Source organism: Dendrobates tinctorius, unplaced genomic scaffold (assembly GCF_039654945.1).
Source record: "Dendrobates tinctorius isolate UK_male_01 unplaced genomic scaffold, ASM3965494v1 ptg000070l, whole genome shotgun sequence".
NCBI lineage: Eukaryota > Metazoa > Chordata > Amphibia > Anura > Dendrobatidae > Dendrobates > Dendrobates tinctorius.
In genome coordinates, this window is record NW_027361738.1 from 93,901,921 (window position 1) to 93,909,758 (window position 7,838).

Below are 7,838 nucleotides of genomic sequence, written 5' to 3' on the forward strand. Positions count from 1 at the left end.
TCAATCCACAACAACAGTTCCAGAAAAGTCCTCTAGATGTCAGTGTGACAATACAGGAACCAGGAGCAGATCCTGAGCCAAAGAGGAAACGAAAGATTATATTATTATTACTACTATTATTATTATTATTATTATTATTAATAACGAATGCTGTCACACAGTTTAATATATATCTATTATCTATAGTATCTATCTATTTACGTATCTATTATCTATTTATCATCAATCTATTATATCTATCTATCATCTATCTATGTACAGTGGGTACGGAAAGTATTCAGACCTCTTTTAGTTTTTGTTTAAAAAATTTCAGTTTTTCTTTTTTAGTAAATTTGCAAAAATTTCTACATTTCTGTTTTTTTCAGCCAAGATGGGGTGCAGAGTGTACATTAATGAAAAAACAAATAACTTTTTTGAATTTACCAAACGGCTGCAATGAAGCAAAGAGTGAAAAATTTAAAGGGGTCTGAATACTTTCCGTACCCACTGTATCTATCTATTATCTATCTATTATCTATCCATCATTTATCTATCTATCTATCTATCTATCTATCTATCTATCTATCTATCTATCTATCTATTATCTGTCTCATAGACATTTCTCCATTACTAACCTGTGGGCTACATGACAACTGCCAATACAAAGCTGACAACCCTACAACTTTCACCCCACTTGCCACCGCACCAGGACAAATGGAAGAGTGAGGCTGAGCGCAGATTTGGTGCATCTTATTGATGTGCCATTTCTGGGGCGGCTAAGGAGCCGCTTAGGAGGAGGGACAATTTCCCTAGCCCTTCCCTGGCTATTAGTATCACTCCACAGCTGTCTGTTTAGCCTTCCCTGGTTTGAAATTATGAGGGAACATAGGAAATTATGGGGTTCCCCCAATAGAGTAACCAGTAAACACTGAGCAAACAGCTGTGAGCTGATATTAATGGCCTGGGAACCTTTAGGGACATTGCCCTCCTTCTCAGAATATTAACATCAGCCCTCAGCTGTCGGCTTTCACTATGCTGGTTTTGAAAATTATAGTGGACCCCACCGCTTGTCACTAAAACTGCGTTCGCAGCAACTCATTGTGTCCTGGTTTTCAGCCTGGACGGTCACATAATGGCACTGTTCATGTTGTAAATCAAATATTGCAGAGATGGATTAAGGCGTGGGAAAGTATTGCCAATCTTCACTTCGGACAGGTGAGGGATATGGTTGTTTATTATTTTTCTTCTTTTAGAGGGAACATGGGCATCAGAGGATTATCTTCATGTCAGGGACAGGTGAGGGATATGGTTGTTTATTATTTTCAGTTTTTTATACAGGAGACATGGGCTTCAGTCGATTAGGTGCAAAGGGGGGTATAACTGCTTTTGGATTTTTATTTCAAATAAAAGATTCTGTGTCTTTCATTCAATTAAATTAATTTATTCTGGCTGTGTTTGTTTTACAATCGAACTGTGTTGTTACTAATGAGGGTGTCTTTTAGATGCATCTCCATTACTAACCTGTGGGCTTGATGTCAGCGGCCATAAAACAGCTGCCATCAAACCCACAACCATTACCCAATTGCCACCACACCAGGGCAAGTGGGAAGAGCCATGCAAAGTGCCAGAATTGGCGCATCTAATAAATATGAAAAAAAAACAAAACAGAATGGACCAGGGTTTATATTTGTGGAATACCAAAGCGATTAAACCCTATAAAATTGTACTTTATTTGTAGTCATTAAAATAGCCAACACAATATACATAATTAGGAGAGTAGAGAATGTAAGGTTCATGAATTATTCAATGTCAGCAAAAAATAATAATTGATTGATGAAGTCATACAAAAATAATCTAAGGGAGGCAAAATCCTTTTCTCTGTTCCCCTTATGGACAGCGGAGGTTGGCACCCTATTGGATATGTTGTGGTGGCCCCGCTCTACGTAGACTGTCCCTACCTGACCCTACAACAGAAAATCCCTCACCAAAGCCAACACCACCACTAAAGATGAGTGAATATTTCAATGTTCGGTTCGGATTACATTCTCCAAATTTGCAAAATTTGCCGATTAATTTGTTGAATATTCACTGAACATATCCGAACGCCATTCATATCAATGGGAGGCAAAAACAAACACATGCACAACACCTTATAATGGCCCCAAATGCTGCCATAACACATCAAATGAGGGACAGACACCAGGTAAGTGCCCTCAATTCACCCACAATACAGATTTTAGCATGGAACTGCAGCAATCAGCCAGGCATGAGGCATCAGGGTCTGGGACGGCATTTACAGCTTTCAACTGAACGTCACAGTAAGATGAGGTGGGTGAGGGATCGGTGTAGGCCTCCTGTGCTGGGAGCCCTGATACCACATGCAACACCTCTACCTGCTTTCATGCGGAGACACACTCAGGTGGCACAAATATCATATATATTTCATAGACTACTATTTTCAGAAAAATCTAAGGATAGTAACATGGGTAGTTGAGTCCAAGGAAGTGGAGGTGTGATGGTCTTGGAGGCCTACTGCTACAGGCAACACGCATGAAGGAGACTCAACCAGGAGTGTTCACATTTCCAAAAATTATTGGCAGACACCAACAAAGTGGCATCAAATTCACCACAGTAGAAATAGTATAATAGGGACCGATAGGTCTTCCACTACACCCAATCCAGTAGATGGACACCCAACCAGGAGTGTTCACATTTAATGAAATGAGGGCCTTACTCCACTGAAGTGGAATAACTGTCACGGGAATAGAAATAGTATAATTGGGATCGAGACGTCTTCCACTACAGCCAGCCCTGCAGATGTAGACCAACCATGACTGTTCAAATTTCCACAAATTAGTGTTAACATCATCAGCAGCTACAGCAGGCACAGAAGCCACACTAAAGATATCACAGAGTGCAGTTACGTGACATTAATGCATCACACTAAAAAATGCAACATCGCCTAGTCTGTACAGTCTGTGATTGGGGTGCAAAAGTCCTTGGAGATCCATGACTTGCGCCTCTTGATGAAAGTTAGGTGGTCTACACTTTCAGGGGACAGCTGGCTGCGCTTATCTGTCAGGACACCACCAACAGTGTTGAAGACATGTTCTGAGAGAACACTGGCTGCCTGGCATGATAAAACCTCCAAGGCATGTGAGGCGAGCTCCGGCCACTCATCCATTTTGGAAGACCAAAATGTGAAAGAGTCCAAACCCTCCCTGCTGGTATTGATATTTAGTTCTAGATACTTCTGCACCATCCTTTCCATTCATTCACCACGTGTAAGACTTGGACTCTGTTGTGCTGGTGCACGAGCTGGTCTAAAAAAAAGTGTCAAAGGACTCACAGAAATTGCATCTTACGCTTCCACCACTGCTGCTAATGTTTTGGCATTGACAAATTGACGTGCCAGAGGTTGGAAGTCTAGAGCTGCGATGCGAACTGTGTGCTTCACTGCTGTCTTGGGGAAAACCTCTCTTAAGGTTGTGTGAAAGCGTGTATCGATACTCCAGCATTTGTGGGTCACTTTCCAGGGTGGGAAGCTTCTGGAAAATTTTGGATTTATATCGTGGATCTAACAGAGTGGCAACCCAGTAGTCAGCAGTATTCCTAATCATAACTATATGGGGATCATGTTGCAGATAGTGCAGCAAGAAGGCACTCATATGTCGGGCTCTACCATGAGGTTCAAGCCCATGCTGTGATGATGGCTGATTACCAATGAGGCTCGTTTCTTCTGTCCCCTCCCTCCAACCACGAACAACAGAGAGGGGAGGATTATCCTCTTCATCTGACAGTTGCTCGCCCCCTACCTCTACCTCTTCCATTTGTTCCTCGGATCTTGCACCTTCGATAACAGCTTGTCTGTTATCACCAGCCCCAATCGATCACAATAATCCACCCTCCCTTGGCACCCGCCTGTGTGACGACAGTCTGGAACTTAGAGATAATGTTATCCCTTCCATATCCTCCTCTGCTTCCCCCTCTTCTTCTGGGACCACCATTTCCTCCCGCAGGCCATTCAAAGTCTGCTACAGCATATAGATCAGCAAAATAGTGATGCAGATGACGGCGTCGTCAGCGCTATACGTCTTAGTAGCTATTTCAAAACTGTGCAGAGGTCCTTAATCTGTGTCTACTCTGTGAACGTCAGATGCGCCATGTCTGTACTGTGTTGGCCCAGGCTATACGACATGACATACTGCATCAGGGCTCGTTGCTGCTGCCACAGTCGCTGCAACATGTGCAGAGTGTTAACTGGCATGGACAAAGACCTCTGTATCGATGCAAGTCGATGACCTGAGGGGTGCGAACAGTGGAAATCAGCACACAGCTTACATGCTTCTGGAGCAGCATACCCAGGCCAGGATGGTGGTGGAGAAAACGCTGTACTACCAGGTTGAGGAGATGAGCCATGCAAGGCACGTGAGTGAGCTTGCCTCACCATAGGGCCACCACCAGGTTCGCACGATTATTAGACACGGCCTTCCCTTGATGCAGGTTCAGCGGAGACAGCCAGTGATCAAACTCAACCTGCAGAGCTGTCCACAACTCTTCAGCTGTATGACTGCGATCTCCAAGGCATATCAATTTTAATACTGCCTAATTGTGGTGAGCATTGACTGCGGAGTACAGAGGTGGTGGTGATTTGCTCTGCACTGTTGGAACGTGTGTCTCATTAAGGCAGAGGTTGAAGGCGGAGGTGAAGGCCCTAGAGTAGATAGAGGAGGATGCAGAAGCAGTGGAGGAAGTGTTAAATGTAGAGGTTTGTCCTGAAAGCCTTGGAGATTTCAAGAGTTGTGGAGAAGCCTGCCTCCACAGCCACCAGAGTCACCCAGTGCCCAGTCAGCGAGATGTAACGCCCTTGGCCATGCTTACTCGTCCAAGTGTCTGTGGTGAAATGGACCCTGGCAGACAGAGAAGTAGTCAAGGAATGGGTTATGTTGTCTGCGATGTAGTGCAGGCACAGCGCAGGCACAGCTTTCTTAGAATAGTTATGGTGACTGGGCAATTGGCACTGGGGGACTGCGACAGCCATCAGCTTTGGGAAACTGTCTGTATCTACCAGGCGGAAAGGCAGCATTTCTGTTGCCAATAGATTGGAGATGGTGGAGTTCAACTTCTTAGCTTTGTCATGCGTAGGAAGAAACAATCTTTTACGCGATCACAACTGTGGAACCGTGGGCTGGCTGCAGTGCTGAGAGAGGGCAGTGTACTGTGAACAGGACAAACTGCTGGACCATGAGAGAGGTGCAGGCAGAGATGTTATGGTGGATTACGAAAGTTGTGTGCTCGTTCTCTGAGATCGGTCAAAAACAGCAAGCATGTCCACTTCCGTTACAGCTGATGGCGGGCTCTCAGTCAGCGTGACTAGAGTGAGTAAAGAACCCGATGTTCTGCGGTTGAAGACCTGCGTCTCAATAGTTGGTACAGTAAAAGCGGAGGAGGTAGAAGCAGCAGATGCGATTGATGGGTGGCTGATGGTTGTTGAGGCCCGCTGATTCGCATTTTTGCAGTGGGATTCCCACAGTAAAGTATGCTGATTGCGCACGTGAAGGTTCTTACATGTAGTAGTCAAATTATTTCACTTTTACCTTGACAGATTATGTGAGTTGGCTCATCCTTTGCAGTGTCAAACAAGGCCCAGGCTAGGCAACCCTTGCCACCCCTGTGAGCTGCAGACTTGCGGGTGCTGCTGGTCACATCCACAGTTGTGGCTGAGGATGCATTGCTCGTCGTAGCTGCATCGCTATGTGTCTGCGATGTATGACGCAATGTAACCTCCTTGTCTTCCTCCTCAGTTGACCTACTCAGCTATGTGCCTCTATGTTCATGCAAACTGGGATCTAACACATCATCATCCTCTGTGATATCACATTACTCGCTCTTGGAGTCACCCTCCTCTTCCTGCCTTGACAGCACAGTACAGTCCGCATGAGCCTCTGATATCTGATTCTCATCAGGATCACCTCCCCCCAGTGGTTAACATCTGATGACGAGGGTCAGGATGCTGTTCGGACCCTACTTCGTCCTGCCCTAGACCCAAGCTAAAAAATTTTGGGCATTGGTGTGGGTCGCCCTCCCAGGGCTGTGGGGTACTCGGTACTGGACCGGTGTCAGCGGGAGGTGTCACAGCAGCGGTGACCCGGTCCGTGGCCCTGGGCGCCCAATTAATAGGGGAAGTTTGAATGGTGGAATGTAGTTGATTAAATGAATAGTTTGTGACGCCAAGTGTTCGGTAAGTGAGATGTTAAGCCGACGCTGCATGCAGATCCCCTGGGACTGATGGTGTGGTGCAGCCGAAATGGTGAAGCTCCCCACAGGTGGAGCTGTAGTCCCAGGGCAGTGTAGATGTAGGGTAGAGGAGAGGCAGAGGCGGTGTAGAAGCTGGTACCCCGATGTAGTGGTACAGGGTGTGTTAGCGCAGGAATAATTGGAGGACACCAGGGTATGTAGTTCCAAAGCTTTACTCACAGTCTGTAGTACACACAGGTGCCTGCCTCCGTGCTGTGTCCTCCGGGTCAGGGACTCAGTCAACCTTCAGGTCAGATGGAATGCTCCCTTCCAATACTCCGCCAATATGTGCCTTTCTGAACGTCTCCTCTTATAGCGCCTTTGGTGTGAAGTACTCCTAGTACTGAGTTACACTGGAGTTCCTCCTGACAGATGTTCCAAAAATCCATACTTGTACGGCAGACAGCTGTAGCCTGCTTCGGGGACTCCTTACTCCTGAGTCCCGGCTTACTATCCAAGTTGCTGCTGTGCCCCCAAGTCTTAGATGGGAGTAGTGCATTTACAGCTCACTACTCCACCGGTGTCTGCTGTAGGACCATTAGTATCCATACAACCTCGGGGACTGTAAAATAATGCATATCCTGTAAAATACTCAGGACTAGTTACCAGATAAAAATATAGTGGTTTATTTGCTTACTTCCATCAAAGAAAGGTTATTACAGAAAAACAGGTGAATAAAAATAAGTGAAAGAGATATTGTCCATTGTTCATAGCAAAGCAGCATGTATTCTTCTTTCTCTACAGGATCTCACATGGCAAATGGCGTCTGTCTCTCAGTTCGGCTTCTTCGTAATAAAGTAACATACCAGCTGTTGAGTTATGTCATCTTGCGTCTGTCTCTCATGATGGTGAAGGAAGGAACGAGCGACCTCTACAGTTAGCCATGAATTATATACGTCTCCTAAAGCACGTGGTCTCTACATATATGGAGCTGTCTTTCTACCATGAGCCAAGCTTAAAAATAGCCTATGTCATGTAAGCTAAAGCATTCTACAGAACTGGGTCTTATAAGAAATTAACGGATTATTAATATTTAACAATTCCCCCTTTTGAGGGAGACAGACATTAATTGGAACCCTCAAATATAACGATCTTTTTTCTTCTTTTCTTCTTCTTTGACAAAATAATTTAATATCAATAATAACAATAATAATAATATTAGATTACCGTTATAAGTACTCAATGACATAATTGATGTGAATTCATGTTATGGTAAGTCGTGAACAATATTCATATAAAATATGTATAATTATACTTCCCTAAGTCTAAATTGAAGCATCTCAGATCCAGTCATCATCATCTGATGTCATCTGGTCTTCATTTTGATGTCTTCTGTCTTCTTCTTGGTTCTTTTAAAAATACAGTTTTCTTATAGCATATAGATGTTGTAGGAATTGTGTGGTGTATCAAATCAAAGTCCATAAATTCAAATGTTGATAAGAAACAAAGTCTATAGATGAAATGCAGCTTTAATATCTGTGCAGTGTCATCTTTAAAAACCTGGGCTTACATTGGCTCGCCTTGGATATTCTGGAATCCTCCATCGGTACTGGTCTTTGAAC